Source organism: Oryzias melastigma, linkage group LG18, assembly GCF_002922805.2.
Source record: "Oryzias melastigma strain HK-1 linkage group LG18, ASM292280v2, whole genome shotgun sequence".
NCBI classification, from domain to species: domain Eukaryota; kingdom Metazoa; phylum Chordata; class Actinopteri; order Beloniformes; family Adrianichthyidae; genus Oryzias; species Oryzias melastigma.
Window position 1 is genome coordinate 7,877,410 of NC_050529.1, and position 17,314 is coordinate 7,894,723.

Consider the following 17,314-nt stretch of genomic DNA (forward strand, 5'->3'; position numbering starts at 1 on the left):
TTTTCTACATTCTATTTCAAAGATTTTCATGGATGTTATTTGTCAGCCTGTTGCACAATAAAAAGCACTAACCCATCAGCGTCTTTGCCTCATCTGTTTGTAAAATGGAGATAAATCTCCACACAGATAAGTTTGAATATTTGGTAAATATTTATTGCTTGAATAAGTCCACAGCTGTACCAAACGATGCAACACAATGCTAGCATTACGTTTTTATCTTTTCTTGGTACATCGTCCCAACTACAATTAACCAGAACATCAAAGATTTAGCTCCACTGTTGACGTTCTTTCGACTACTGTAACTGTTCATCCGTTTACAAAATTAACGTAATTCCACCTGATTTTAAAGCGGACAAAGCAGCACTGTAAAGTATTCAACGTTAAACCGTTGACTTTGTCGCGGAGAAAAATGGCTAAAAACACTACAGTGCTCCCAAAAGTGTGCAAACAGGTAATGCCTTAGTCACATGTATCCGTAAGGTATTTGAGTCGTATGGGTGCTGTGGGTTTTGGGGCTGTGAAGCCGCATCTTAAAGGGAGCACAGGTGTGTCTTGTGGTCCACTTGTGTATCGTTTGGCCGCCTTAAGGTATGTCTTAAAAATAAAACGCATCATTGTTGAATCTTTGTTAGTATACCTTAAAGTTTATGTAAGTTATACATACTTATGTCATGGGGCTGCCAATGGAGGGTCATAAAGAGGAGTGGCCACATCTTAAGGGGAGCTCAGGTGTGTCTTAGAGTTGCCTTGTGTATCTTATGGCCGTCTTAAGGGAGGTCATGATAATAGAACGCACCATTGGTAAATGTATGGTTAGTGTATGATAAAGTATTCATAAGTTACACATACTTAGGGCGTAGGGGTGTTTATGGAGGGTCATAGATTGGAGTGACTGTATCTTGCAGTTCCCTTGAGGTTCATACGGTCCCCTCAAGGGATGACGTAAAAATTTAACCCACCATTGTCGTATGTGAACTAAGTGTATCGCAAAGTATTTGTAAGATACACGTACCTATGACGTAGGGGTACCCATGGAGGGTCATAGAGAGAAGTGGCAGGTGTGTCTTGCAACTGCCTTGTGTATCATAACGCCCAAGGGACGTCTTGTAAATAGGATGCACTATTGTTGTATGTGTGGTATGTGTATTGTAAAGTATTTGTAGGTTACACAAACTTATGGCGTAGAGGTGATGTTGTTTTCCGGTTCCCTTGCCCCACTCTCAAGGTTTGTCCATTGGCTTCGTTCTGACCTCCCACACGGTATGTGGTAGTGATACACTAGTGCACGTAGAACACCCACACAAGCTACACGCTGATCGTCAAATTTCTTAATTTGTGCTTGCAGTCAGCCTGGACGCATCTGCACCCCCCAATCTGACCTAAACTCTTAAACCAATTTTTATCTCAAATTGTGCAGTTTTTTGCTATTACGGATAAAATCAATGTAATGTTCTGTTTCTGTTGCTGTGAGCTCCCAACAGAAGGCATGTGTTCCCAACAGCATCGTCTCTGGAGAAGGAAACTGCAGACTCTCACTTACCCACCCACCCTCCTGGTTCTCTGCACAGTAGCTTTTTGCATCTGTGTCATGTCATCGAGTTCTTGCGTCCCAGAGTAACCCCCCCCACTCCTCACACCCTCCCATACCAGCGCAATCTCTCCCTCCCTCTCTCGCTCGTACTGTCATCACCGATCTCTTCATCCTCCCTCCCCTCCACCTCATCATCGCTCAGCTCTAGATGATTTCTCCTGAAGAAGACTCCCCCTCTCGGCTGTCTCTGCCGTTCTCAGTCGATGCACCCCCACCCCCCCATCATTCAGCCATAACCAGCATGCATCACTGCAGGCTCCCCCGTGAAGCAAACATATAACTGTCTGTGTGCACATATTAATAGATCCCAGCTCCAAAGCTGAGTGCTGCATGCATAATGTGAGCCGCGCTGCTAAGAAGCCGTAAGCGTCTTTGTGTGTGTGTGTGAGTCAAAGCTTCAGGCTCCTCCCCCGAGAGACAGGTGTGGACCAGATTGAGTTCCACCTCATTTCCTCTGCCCCGCGCAGCTGGTCAAGGACACGTTTATGTCCACAACCACCGACGCTTAGCGTGTGTGCACCCCCACACACACGGCGACGGAAAACAAGGTGCAAGATGCCAAAGGATCGGATGCCGCATTAGCATAGCGCTGTGCAGTGAGCATTCAGGAAGCAGCGTCTACTTGGACTCAGTGGAGGAGCATTATAGCTTTGATTACAGCCAGTTTCCTCAAATCCCGCCCACTTTTTCCTGAATCTATAAAGTGTCTGCCACGTGTTTGCAGTAGTTTTTTAAATTATGATTATGACATTTTCACCTAAATATAAAAAACTTGTCATTTTCTAGGACATAGTTTCTGCAGAGCGACAGAAGTTCATTAGATTTTAATTTCTGAGTTGTGGTTGTGGAGTAAGCCTGCCAACATTTCCCATCATCCCTTTGTTTACATGCCCTCTCACTAGCTTACAGCCCCTCACAACTCCAAGCTAACGTTAGCAGTGCAGCAAAAATGTCATCTACAACTGGATTCTTTTTCAAACTAGTGCTGCCACAAACCATTATTTTAATAGTCAACTAATCACTGATTATTTTTTCCAATTAGTCGACTAATCAGGTCATGCGCAAACTGGATGTAAAACACACATCTGAACCATGTTAGCTTTAAACTAACTAAAAACTAGATATATAGCATCACCCACAATAATGCTAGTGTGATAGCTGTAAGCTGAATTTGCCCGCTGAAGATGCTAGTGTTGATAGCTGAAGATAGCTGAAGCTAATAGCTGAAATCACTGAAGCTGATAGCTGAAAATGCTAAAGCTGATAGCCAGCTAAAATTTTAGTTAAATGGCAAGTTAGCTTAAAAAACTTAAAAAAAAGCAGAATTTAGCCAAAACAGATTGCACGTAGCTGAAATATTAGCTAAACTCTAAATTAACCTTAAAAAACAAAAAAATAACTAAATTAGCCAAAACAGCTAGCATGTAGCTGAAATATTAGGTTAACTCCAAAATAGCCTTAAAAACCTTAATAAATGCCAAAATAGTCCAAAAAGCTAGCAGAATGCCACTATAACTTTAAACTTTACTACACTCTTACTCCTTATAAAGTAACGACTAATCGACAATTAAATTAGCCGTCTGCTAGTTTAATAGTCGATTGGTCGTCTAATTGTTTTAGCAACTTACTTCAAATACAGTTTTTTCGTGTGCTCCTGATTCACAACAACATATCAAAAACTCAGTTTTCATGAGAGTGGGTCTTTAAAAGACATACGTTGAAGGAAGATACGGATAGTGAAAGTGATCCGTCCGCAGTATGTGTATACACTGATATATGTGTGTGTGGTCTTGTTTAGACGCCATGTGGGGATCACGTGTGTGTGCGCACACATAAAGAGGTCTTTGTGAGCAGATGCAGGAGATGCAGCTCATGTCACACACATCCTCCTTGTTTCTCTGCATACAGTTGTCTAACTGTGTTTTTTCATGCCACATGCACTCATTTTCTAAAAAGTTTAACGTCTTTCAAAAGACTAATTTTGTTTTACCTGCATGAAATGGGTTTTGGTATGTGACGGTTTGCTCAAATGGCATTGTGCTAGATAGTAGTTTAGCACCTCTGCTCAGGTATGTGGGCTTGGCGAGGCTTGTCCAACCACTTTGCAACTGCTACTCATGCATAAAAAGTCAGGCCTGAAGGTTCAGCTGTACCTCAGTGTTCTGTCTATTCACTGTACTGTTGTTTGTTTGTATTTCTGTGCCCTCCCCTTCCTGTGTTTGATGACAGATACAAATTTCCACTTGTGAATCTAGTTTTATGAGTCCCTACACAAATCTCCCAATACCAATAATAGAATTATGACGATACGTAGAAGTTATAAAGGAGATCGACTACTGTGACGATATCCTGAGTGTTATCAGGTTAAGATGTCAGACAAGCTTTGCTTTAGCCAATCTACCTCTTACTAAAGTCTATATTTGCTGTTCAGCAAGTTTTACAGAGAAGTCGCACAAAAAAAATGCCCTGTACAGTCTGTATGATCGTCTCAAACAAACCCCGCCCCCTTCTACAGTTGATTATAGTTAACTCTTTACCACCTGAGTTTTAGCTCCAGCGTTGACATTCTTTCAACTGCAGTAGCTCTTCAGTTGTTGTAGATTCTGAAGTGGAGAAAAACAATTTTGTGCTCTGCAGAAGTTTTTTTTTTTGTCCAATTTTTGTGGGATCATCATGGCTGAAATGGTAACAACCAGCAGCTCCAATGGGAAATTTAGCCTCCCCTTTTATTTTGAAAGTCTGTTTTTGCAGTCGTTCAAAAACAGGGAAAGAAGTCATTACAAAATAAAAGAGAAGAGATTCAGTTAGGAAGGTAAACAATCCCATTGGAGACGAGAAATAGGTTCTTTATTTTTTTTACTTAAAATTGATATTTTACCTCGTGATTTTAAATCATGAAGATCTCACTCAGTTTTAGTACAAATTGAACTGTCCAGGCATGGTGTTGCTACACTTTTCTTCTGACTTGAAGTTGTTCTAAAAATCTATAAAGTGGCATGGTTGAAATAGCATGTCAGCCACGGCAGTAACCCGAGTTAATTTTATGTCTAATTTTTTAACGTGTTTGGCTTTGGAGGGATGAAAATCTAAATTATTTTTCATTTGTTGATACTTTAATAGAAAATATTGTGCTTACAAAAACTCTTCAGAGACAAAGCACTAAATAAGACTTGTTACATGTGTATGTTGTTAACCTCTTTAGGATCATTTTTAGAGCTTTTAAACTCATCATTTGGATTATGTATTTGGTAATATTCAAACCTTTTCATTATTACATCTTGAATCCACAAATAAGGTATTGGTATTTTGGCTAACATTAGCTGTTGTTGCTTTTTTCTTTTACTAAATATATTGTACTTGGTCATATTTTATCTTGTATGCATTTCAATCCCAAGTCCACTTATGACGTACTGCTATTTTTTCTTCCATTAGCTAGTGTTTTCCATTGCTAAAGACAGTGTACTTGGTCATAGTCTATCTTGTGTGTATTTTAACCCTGAGTCCACTAGTAAGGAACTGATATTTGGCTAACATTGACTTCAGTTGTATTTTCCTTTACTTAATTTATTGTATTTGGTCATATTCTGTCTTGTATGTTTTAAGCCCAAGTCCACATATGAGGTGTTGGTACTTTGGCTAGCGTTAGCTACTATTTTCCATTGCTATAGACATTGTACGTGGTCATATTCTATCGTATATGTGATAGTGGTATTTTGGCTAGCATTAGCTTCTGTTGCTAAAGACATTATATGGGTACATGGTCATATTCTATTTGGCTATGTATTTTAACCCAGAGTCAACATACAAGGTGTTGGTATTTTGGCTAGCATAAGCATATTTTCTTTTGCTAAAGACTTTGTTCTGGTGTATTTGGTCATATTCTATCTTGTATGTCCACATATGAAGTATTGGTATTTTGGCTAGCATTAGCTTCCGTAGTGTTTTGCTCAACTCAGTTGTCTGTGTTGTGTTTATCCACAGGAAAACAAATCAATTTCAGCTTTAGCTAAGTCTTTGAGCTAAACTTAACTTTCTGGTATAACCGAACTTAAGGCCAACTAGCACAGACTTCCTCATGACATCACCTCCAAGAGGCAGGGCTTGGCTTGCTGAACTGGATTTGAACGAGCTCTAATCGCCTTCAGTATTTCAAAACCTAAAATCTTTCACAGTTCAAATCCCATGTAAACATGACTCCTGTTTAACAGTTTATCCAGTTACTTTGCCTGCTCAAGGCTACATTCCTCTCCATCTTTAGTTAAACTGAAACACGTCAGTTGTTTTTATCAAACCCATGATGGTGTTTCTAGGACACTGGTGGCGTTGTGGTAATCAGCAGTGGAACATGAACAAGATCAATGAGTTTCCTAGAACTTTTCTAAAGAAAACCTCAGTTTTTGAGGTTTGGGTTTTCTCTGAAAGGATGAGGCACACTGCTCACAGATTGTTATTTTTCCTGTTTTGTTTTTCGTCCCGCTTTGTCACAAGAGTTTAAAGGCGTCAGCTGCTGCCTGCGCCTGTGATGGACACGCTCTGCTCAGCTGCTTGTGTGCGAGAAAGGACAGAAAAGGAGCAGCGTGGGTAAAAACGGGGCTGATTTTAAAAGGGTTATATTCATTCAGCCCCAATTGACACACGGTTGCTCGAACAACTCACAAAGACCTGCTCTTTTTCTCCCTCGTATAATCGCAAGTTCACAGGTCTTGAGTTTGGCCATAGCTGGGCTGCTTTCATTAGCATCTGTCTAGACACAATTTATTACCAACTGCTTGTTCCTTTTCTCTCTCCTCCTAGTCATGTCCTTGTGGGCTCACTTCTGCTGGATTTCAGACAGTCTCCGGCTGTGCGTTTGTGTCATGAAGCTCGAGTCGATGAGCTTGTCTGTCACCTCCTCTTGAACGTGGGTGTCGCTTTCCTGCTTGTCCCCAAAGAGGAAGTCAAGTCTGTCTGTCTCGTCTGTCGCTTCATCCTTCCATCCGTTTCTCATGTGTGTACGCGTGGGAGTTGGAGTGGGTGGGATGGTTTGTGAAGACGGGCTGGCTTTTGACCACGACCTTTTACTAAAGTTCTCCGAGTCAAACTTCCCCAGCCACAGACGACCTCCTCGCTGTCTCTGCCACCTCAAGCCTCGCGTTGATTGGCAAATCGCGGCTTGTTTGTGCACGGATAGAAAAGTGACAGCGGTAAATTCAAGTACGCTCTAGTTCAGGGTACCTAAACATCCTTATCTACCTGTCCTCGTCTCACACGCCCCTTGTGGATGTGGTGGGACGGCATTCCAAGCACTGTCTTAAAAAACAAGATGTCTGCACTCACTGTTTGCTTAGAAAAGTAACACAATGAGCACAGACACACAAAAGTAGGCTGTAAATCAAGACAGAAAAATACCTGCTATTTTTCTGCCAGTCTTATAAAGTATGTGTGCAGGTATGAAGCTTGTTGCCCCGACTTGAAGAGACCAACTGAATCACCTGTGACTAAGGGCTAGGGTAAGCCAAACAGGGCCACTGCACTCACGGCATGCAGGCTCACACATGTTAGGTGATGTTTTTAAGGTGACTGTGTCAATTTGGTTCATACTATGTTGCAGACGTTTCTTGGAGAAGGACCAAGCAGAGGTTAAAGTCTGAAATACACGAGAATGTCTTCTGAGGCTTTGAAAACAGGCCTGTCAACAGTTTGTTCAACAGATTTCTAAAGCGAGACTTGTTGATCTGGATGGATGTTTGCCCAAAGGTCGCTTGTTAACCCCATTCGGAGGCCTGAGACTCAGCAACTCACATGAAGAGTACTTCTTGTTTCTCAGTCATTGGGTTCATTTTGCCTGTCTTTGACAGATTCCTTCAAGTTTTTGATGTTTTGTAACTGTAGAGCTTATTTATACACAAATCCAAAGAGAACAAACCCAACCCCAGTTTAACTCTCGTTTACACAATGAACGTTAACTCCAACAGGTTCTAAAATGGAGAAAGCAGCTTTGCACTGAAAAGCTTTATGGTACTAATCAGCTTGTTTACATTGATTCCATAAGCACGTCGCAACTTTACTACCTTTACTACCATAAAGTGTTGCATAATGGCACAAACCGGCTTTCCTCTGAATCAGAATCTGTCAATTTACGTTAATTGCGTTAACCATTCTAAAGTATTAACCCACATAGCTGCTTTTCTCAACTTCATAATTACTTTAGTTGTCTAATTGTTCCAAAACAGGGTGGTCCAAATCGAGGTCTCAAGGTCCAACCTCTTGCTGGTTGCCCAGAAATCTTTATCTGCTGCTGATTACCTGGATTAGGTGTGTTTAGCTAATTAGGAGCTTCATTAGCAGGTTGGCTGGAAAACATGTTGGACTCCGGCCCTCGAGGCCTGGATTTGGGTACCCTGGTCTAAGAATTACAGTGGGAGCTAAAGCTCTGGTGTTAGATGAGAACTTGAGTTCTCTTTGAATGAGTCTGATGGAACTATTTTTTCCAAGAATCCCCCTTAAAGACACAAAAACGGAACACCGCCAACCCAAATCTGAAATTTAAGGCCATTATCGTTTAAAAACACAAGATATAACAGTTAGCTCTGTACCTTTATATGGGACATACACGCTTGTACCTTAAAGGGTAACACAACAGGATAGTTAGAGACTCACTCAGCCCAGATTTGAAAAATGCAAAAAAAAAAAAAAAGTTGACTAAGTAATTTACCCTTTAAATCTACTTAACACCACAAATACTAATGTTGCAATTGGTTTTGTTTGTGGTTAATAGCGGCAACCTTTAGAAATGTGACCTGTTTTGCTCAACTTTGACTGTATAGGCAAATTAAACACAACATTAACAAACAGTAACGTTTGTATAAATTGTAGGATAATCCCGGGTGTCTCCATCTTTGTTAAATTAGAAGTGCTTGAAATCCTACCAATCTGGAGAAAAAGTGACCAGGTCAGAGAACTCGGTGGTCTGTCCGTGGTTGCAAGAATGGACCGTTGGTAGTCAGCTGTCATTAAATTGGCGACACATCCATTCAAATAGAATTTGCATCTCAAATATGGAGCAATTATTCCATTTGTAAACCTCTGACCCTATCTCTTTGTAATTTAGCTACAGGTAAATAAAAAGTTCTGATTGTGTGTGTTCCTCTATCTTGATTTGAATCACTTTGTTGGCCTACTCCCCCAGAATTTTTTTTTTTTTTTCTGACTGAAAGTTCAAAGCAACTAATCTATGAGTCGAATCAGATTTCTGAATCAAAACCTCAAACAGAATTTCGCCTTTCAGGTCAGAAAGACGAGCCGCTTGACACAGAGCTTCCAACTGTCTGTGATATAACAGAAGAGAAGGGTGCCACCCACGTCACCATATAACCAGATAAAGCCTGGCACCAGAGGCGATTCTTTGGAATGAAAACAAGTGATAAAGCCACCCTGCTCTTCACCGTCTTTGGCCTGTCTCAGCTGCACATCCGAAAAAAAGTCCCTCTGATGGCCTTGAACAGGGGTGTCTAAATCCAGGCTATTCATTGGTGAGGCACACCTGATCCAGGTAATCAGTAGCAGGTAGGACAGGGAAATTTGGATAACAATCCAGACAGCAGCCTTCAAGGTGTGGATTAGGACAACCCTGCCTTAGAAAGGTTGAAATTAGGGGTGTAACGATTAATCAATGTATCGATTTCTATTCTTACAATCCAACCAGATTGATCAGTCGGAGGCAGAATTAATTCAAATTGGCCTATACCAATAAAAAATCGTCTCATAATGAGAGAAATGGATAATTGGAGCAAAGTACAGTGTGGTATATTGTTGTATTATTTTGATGTGGAAAAACAACAGTGGGCTGAACTTTATGAAACTAAAATGTGAATGGATTTGACATTAATTATTGTTAATACACACATTTAATTTACACTTGATTATCTTTCAAGAAGCATAAGGAATCATATAAACCTCACCTGCATGCACTGTTCAGTACCAGGTGTTTTTCTCTGAGTCACACTGGTTGAAGTTTTGGTTAAAGAGGTTCTGGATCTATTTTAGGTCAGTGAATTGGATTGTTCAAAATGAACCAAAATCGAAAGTGAATTGAATCGACTACCACAAATATTGAATCAAACCGTTGTTAAAATGAGTCGTTGCATCCCTAGTTGAAATCTTGATACATTTTCTTTACTGGAGCCTCTGCATGGGTTTGTTTGGGAAGTTGGACCATGGATCATTTAGTGACTAGAAACTGACTTATTTGTGCATCAAGCCACCTACTATTCACTTAGCGAACTGACCTGGCTCTGTTTACTCTTGCTTGCAAAACCAGTCTCAAGTATGAATCGAAAGTGTTCCCTCTTGAATTTAGCACACAAGAACTCAAGGACTATGGGAGTTCAAACAAGGCCAGTCTTCATAATGTATGCTAGTCTTGGAAATGTGATTACAAACATCACTTCCTAATATTTTTCCATTCGTGTACCCCCAGGTGGCACCAACAAAAATATTTCTTGGTGCATATTTACCCAGATTCTGTTGTCAGAGGGTGAAGCTACAATCAACAAATCATTGTGTCAGCTTGTAGCAGTGTGTACTGTAGTCCCTCGCTATTTTGTAGTTCATCTTTCGCACTCTCGCCATTTCAGGAACTGTGCATGTTTTTTTTTTTCTTTTTAACAGAGCATTCTGCATCCTGATTGGCTCTAGACCATTGTCATTCAACCTCCTTCATGTACAGAATGCCTTCAGCTCGACAAATTTATATAACTCTTTAATCGCGATTAGATCTTTGTTTTCTTGCTACAAAGTTAGACCTATTTTTCTACAAATGTTTGAACTTTGAGAGTTTAAAGGGTAACCAAACAGGGAAGTTGAAGACTGACTCCACCCAAAATTGGAAATTGGAAAATCCAGTAAGAGGAGCTGCAGATCATGATGTGGGATTGTATGGTTTGACCAATCATGAGATTCAAATGTAATACATTGGGTCAACCTGTAGGGGGCAGCACACAGACCGTTTTTGACTATATTTTAAAAAAATAAACACATTTATTCTAATTTAAAAAAAAAAAAAAGTAAATTTAGGGTTTTGTTGCTCTTTAAACAAGAGAGAAAACTGTGAACATTTTAAAGTCTGAGAAGTTTTAAAACATCTAAAGTTTTTAACATAATAAAGTGGACTACTTCGCTGAGTTCGTCTATCGCAGGTCGTTTTTTGAACGTAACTCTAGAGATAAATTAGAGACCAATATATTCTAATGTGCTTAAAATTGTGTCATTTGGGGGAATTAATTTAGGTTTTATAAAATCAGCTTAAAAACTGGAAACCCTTTCAAAGAGCGATAGATTTTCAGTTTGTATTAGAAACTCCAGTGAAGTGTTAAAGCCTCCCGTATAACTTCCAGTTTGTCATTCTTTCTGATACTTTACTTCTTCTATATTATATTTAATCTACACAGCTCTGGTTTCAGACTTAAGTTGACGCTATTTTAATGAGTGTTGACTAATTCTTCGGCGCTCTGTACCTGACTGTTCCTGTCAGCATTATTGTTTTCACTTTCCTCTTATCTCATCAAGTTACTTCTTTCTGTATCTGACACGAGGTCTTTTGCTCCTTCCAAGCCTTTTCGTCTCCTTTGTTTCTCCACCTTTGAATGAAGTCTCGATGACTCTGCTCCTCTGCCTCTCTTTCATGTGGTTGATTTCACTGTGAGATGCTCCCACTTGTTAACCTTTACAAACAAAAGATAAACAGCACTTCTGCATCTTTCGGCTTCTCATTACCACTTTGTTTTCTTCTAATATGAATGTCATTTTGAGTTTTTTCGTTTTACTCGATTTCGCATTTAACCAAACTTCTTTATCTTTTTGACCATCTCTTCCTAAAAGTCCTCCACCCTTCTCTGCCGTCCCACGCACTCTGGTATCGATCAAAGGCCAAACACCGTGACATTTAGCAGATGTATTCTGAAACTTTACCCAAAAAAGTCAGCCACTGTTTTTCTTGTTTTCTTGTTTGCTGAGTAGTTATACTGAAAAAAAACACACTGAGAGCTGAGGGCCTTTGGGGTGGAGGGCGAGTTTGGCACTTTGACCCCCGGGTTCAAAGGTTTGGGGTTTTAACCAGCAGGCTGCAAGGTCAGTGGAGGCTGAGCCAGCTATTTCTGCTTCTTATTGACACAAGTGTCACACACTCTGCACAGGCTGCAGCGCTTTGAAGTGTGTGCGCTCAGTAGGGATGCATACGGAGGCCGCCAAGCGTGGGCAGGTTTTATGGTGCAGCCCTGCAGGTAGAACATAAGAGAACAGGGAGGAACGGGAGAAAGACGGCCCCTGTAGTTGCATTTCAAGAGATTTTATGGGACGTTACAGGTGAATGTTTGCAGTTTTTAATGCCTGTGTGTCCGCTCTGGGTGTTCGAGGACATCACAGGTGCTGCGTGTTCTCAGGGTGTGTGCTGGGGGTGGGGAGCTACGCCAGAGTACCACCTGTTCCCGGTCATGTGGTCCGGGACTGACACTGTGACTCACCGAACAGGAGGCACATGAGGAACACACACACAGATGGCCACGGCGCCGGTCCAGGCCCCGCTGTGCGTTTTGGCTAGCACACACATAAGCGTGCGGTTTCACGAGCCACACCGAATGACATACCAGCGGCGTCGTGACCACAGAGCAGTGAGCAAACGTCACGCATGCATAACAAAACAACAAGGAAGTGAATGGAGCTAGGGAGCCGGACACCCTGCACTCCAATTTCCAATTGCAATTAACAGTTTGTCTTTTTGTTTTGCTCAAGACGTGCAGATTGACCTGTGTTCTCTTTGGTTGCAGGAGGTAGGAAGTGTCATGGTGGCCCAGAAGTCCTGAGAATCCGCCTACCAATCCGAGTAAGACCTTTCTTCTTGTCCTTGTCCTGTTTTCTTTGACAAACAAGAACATGCTGACAAGCAGGATAAATTACGAAAGTAAAACGTTACGTAATGTTGTTGAACTTTGCTATAACCCAGTTATTGTCCAGAGATAAGACAGGTAGAGTACAGGGCGGCAGGTGTGACGGGAGACGGACTCTTTTATTTACTATGAAGGTGTTTGGTTGGGAAATACTGGGTGTGAGTGGATCACTGCCTCTTTACGACCTCATTCACACTGAAACACAAACTCTGCTCTTTTGAACTGTGTGTTCTGTGAAAGAAACAGATGCTTTTAAGGCCTCTGAATCATTTATCAAACTTTCAAGTCTTTGCACTTCAGAGATGCATTAGTCAAAAAAAGTCAATGATTTGCTCGGTCCTTCTCAGGTTGGCAGATGGCGTTCAAGCAGCACACCGGTTAAAGTCTTCAGAGCCAGATTTCATCTCAGTTTGTTTATGATGACAAACTACTTCCTTTTCTGTTTTCAATGGTGCTCATGCAGAAATTATAGCTACATAAATTAAAACACCAAACACTTCAGTGATTAATAATTGGCAAAAAAAAGGCCAAGGAACAGGAACTGAAGAAAACAAGATCACACTACAAGGACACGGTGTACCTTATTTTAATCCTACTTATTGTATGAATGTTTAGTAGACTAGCAGTTAGAACTTAATTTGTTTAACTTTATTTATTTCTGTAGGTTAAAGTTGGGAAACTTCAGTTTGAAACTCCATAACGAAAGTTGTTTATATTAGAGGGTGACTTGATATTTACTTACCAACGGAATCCATTAAAGTCGATTAAATGCGTCAAAATCATTAAATCCTTTTTTGTTGTGAAATATTGCTATGATTTGACTGATAATTTGTTTAACCAAAAACGTTAGCATGGCTTACTAAAGGTAACCTAGGGAGGATGACCCCGTGCTAGCCTCTGTTCGCAAAATATGCTATTGCTTCATGCAAAAGCAAGATTTTTAAATGCTATTCAATAAATCATGGTCAAATTATTCCACACTACTGTTAGCATTGTTGGCTATATGGCTATATGAAAGCAATACACTTGAAGCTATCACAATCGGTAAACGATTAAGTTGCTACAGTTAGCAATACCACTATGTATGCTAACAGGTTAGCATCTCTGGTCTTACTAGCTTCTGTTAGCAAAATAGTTCAGTGCTATTGCTAAAAGCAAAAACAAGGCTTCTGCATGTACTAAAAATAATTAACTTATTATATTCGACTAAAACATAGAGCATTTTCTATGCTACTGTAAGCATATTCTTGCTTCTAAAAGTAAAGCAGCTTAAACTATCACAATCAGTAGACATGGATGTTGCTACAATTAGCAATACCACTGTTTATGCTAGCAGTTTAGCATATCTGGTCTTGCTAGTTTCTGTTAGCAAAAGAGTTTGGTGCTATTGCTAAAAGCAAAAACGAGGTTTACTAAAAAATCACGATTAATTTATTATATCCAACTCAAAAAATAGAATATTTCATGCTACTATTAGTATATGCTTGCTTCTATGAGATATACAGCTTAAACTATCACAATCAGTAAAAAAAATATGTTGCTACAGTTAGCAATACCACTGTTTATGCTAATAGTTTAGCATATCTAGTCTTGCTAGCTACGGCTAAAACCAAAAGCAATGCTTCAGCATGTAATGCAGTAAATTGCGATCAAGTTCATTTATCCAACTAAGAGAAAGAGAAAATATGCTATGCTACTGTTAGCAATGTTTTCTATATGCTTGTTATGCAACTCTGGTGATGCTAGCATTAAGATAGCTAACAGCATTTGTACTAAGAGCTATCATCAGCAAAGAAAACCATGTTAGCTTTATTTAGCATTAGCCAACAACACACAAAATAAAATGTATGACCACTGTGACTTTAGAGTTTTGATCTTTTTTTCAAAAATTTGCTTTTGCCAGGATTATATTATTAAAAAATGTTTTACTTCACAAAGAGTTTGATCTTTATCATTTATTGTTATCTGAAATTATATTGTTGCTTCTAAAAATACTTCTTATTTCATTATGTGGCAAAAGTATGTATAAAATACATCACAAATTCAATTCAAATCAAATCAAACTTTATATAATAATATACTAGATTTGTATTATATTGTAATTATTTTGTAAATATTTAAAGAAAATCTTGCAAGTGAAAACTAAATTGAGCAGAGGGTTAAATCTGAATGATATATTGTTGATATTAGTTATTATTTTCGAAATACCTTGTCTTACTGTAGGTTTGCTTCATATGGGCTCAGAGAACTGGGACATTCTCCTTCTAAGTCACAGATAATTATAGCTCAGTCCAGGTAATGGCAGGTATGGTCATGTTGTTTTTAGTTTCTGTATTTGGAACAGGGTCACTTGTTTTGACTTATCTCACTGCCCTGTCTCAAGATTGGTCGGAGAGCCTTTTTGAGATTTGTAAACTTGTGTATTCCTAATGTTTTCGGGAATGGAGGACTCCACTTATCACAGAGCCACAGATAAGAGGCTCGTTTGGGGAACTAATGGGGAAAACCCGGGGCTTCCTATCTGTGTCTCCCTTCTTAAATAAGGCTCTCAATTATCAGCGCCCTGTTTGAGCAGATACATGGCTGCTGGGTGCGTGAAGCCGGTGCGTCTTACTGCTTGTGTGGCTCTGACTCCGCATTGTGGGAGTGTGTGCGAGTATAAGCACGGAGGTGATGATTATCGTGTCTGTCGGTCTCCCAGTGTACCCAGCCTCTGAGTCATGTTGTGCCACATGTACGCACACACAGTCCCACACACAATCCTACATATCCGAGGCCGAGAAGTACCATCTGTACCAGGGACACGGCCTCTTACATCTGCGTACACACTCGCTTTCTGTCACGCAAGCTCTTTCTGGTCTCTGATTCTCATCTCTATTCTGTAAAATTCTTGAGTCTTTATCGGGTGGTCATAAAATGTATTTTTGGGGGTCGGGCTCATGGGAGAGCTCCTGTATACTTGGAGTATGAGAACTGAGCTCTCCTCGTCCCTAATCTCTCTAATTGCACACACAGAGTCCCCAAACGCACACATATGTAATGTATATCTGCATCCACACCCAAGTAGAGGGTTGCTCGACTCCCATAAGAACTTAAACACATAGTGCTTAACGTTTTGTCCTTACTGTCCCTTCCTGCCACGCATAAATAGATTTGGGAGCTGTGGGTAAGCCTGTATTGCCTTGGCCTGTCTTGTTGTGGTAGAAGGAAAGGATGGGAATTTCGTTTGAGACCTATATAATTTTGACACACTTTTATTACATACAATATGGAAGATTTATGAGAGACACAGCTGGAGTAGGACAAAGATGTATAGAGTCTGTGGCGCACCCATCCCACATCAACCAGCAGTCCCATTCCTGATCATTTTACAGATTTAGTGGTCCCCCACCGCTCCGACAAAGCTGAGAAAACCCACATACTTGAGACATTTTGAGAGTTTTTACACCACAGGAACCAGTTGACAGTTGTTTTAAATATTGTAGTAAGTTCCCCTTCCCCTTTATTGCTGCAAAGCAGAAGTTACAGTCAATTGAACCTCGTAGAACTACATTCAGGAGTGTTTCGTACTCACCTGTTTGACAGTACATCTAAAAATGATGATTGTGGTTCATTTGCAAGTGAACTCTGATGTGGTTAAGTGAACACAGATGAACTACAACACTGTAGACCCAACTTTTTAGGCCACTGTAACCCTTGAACACAGGAGCATTAGCTCCAGTGTTTTACATTCTGTCAACTATCGTAACTTTTCAATTGTTTATGCAATTAAAGTAATTCCAGCAGATTGTGAAGTAGAGTAAAGCGGCCGTGGACTGATAGGCAACACTTTACTGTAGTGAAGAGCTTACCCAACCTCTTCTACGACAGAGGTGTCCAAAGTCGGTCCTCAAGGGCTGGCCTGCTGCTGATTACCTGGATCAGGTCTGTTTGGCCAATAAGGAGCTTCATTGGCAGGTTGGTTGGAAAACATGTAGGGCACTGGCCCTCGAGGACTGACTTTGGACATCCCTGTTCTACGACATTAACATTGTACAATTGTGTTCCTCCATTAGCAATTATCGCAAAATTATGATGCCAGCATGACTTGGAGTAGTCACTGTGGCTTGGGGGAATGTGCATATCATGTCATAGCGCTACACTCTAACCCTGGAGAACCCTTAAAAAAGATTTGACTTGAGAACATTGATCCGAATTCTGCGACGCTCCTAACGGAATGCTTGACATCATTTGGAACGCATTTGATCGTTGAAGACTTCCTCCATTCAAAGTGGCGACCTGACCTGCTGAACATTTGCATAAAACATCACCGCGAGTCTATTTTGGTGCACTAGCCACCAGAAATAGAAGGTATTCTGGGTTACTAGGCTGAGTGAGAACACAGAGCGGTAGATGATATCGGGTGCATGCAGAATGTTCTAGTTTACTATTTTATGGAGGGTAATTAGAGACTGCAGCAATTAAGGCTGTAATAGCTTCCAGATGAGGTGATAAAATATCGTTACTGAGGACTTCTACATACCAAGAACTGCAACATCATGGATACATTTTACCATATGGCAGTTTATGACCTTCATTTTGTGCACCACATATTAACGTGCCATGTGTGTCAGAGGTTTCACTGTTACACTTATTGGCAGCTGCATTCTAACTGTACCGTACACATACCGGGGGATTCAAAGGGACCTCCCTCTGCGAAAAGATCCTGAACTTTTGGCACACCCTTCTGCCCATTCATACCGCCGATAGATGCAAATCAAAGCCTTGCTGAAGTCATCTCAACATGCTGCGATACGACCGA

At 40.5% G+C, this 17,314-nt stretch overlaps 1 protein-coding gene across 1 annotated transcript in view; it reads left to right on the top strand.

Annotated features, from left to right (window-relative positions):
- The window catches only part of kdm6ba (lysine (K)-specific demethylase 6B, a), a gene marked incomplete at its 5' end in the record, with an annotated part of 63,084 nt that overhangs the window by 22,379 nt on the left and 23,391 nt on the right, over window positions 1-17,314 (top strand). The window contains 1 exon segment of the mRNA XM_036216759.1: window positions 12,394-12,449.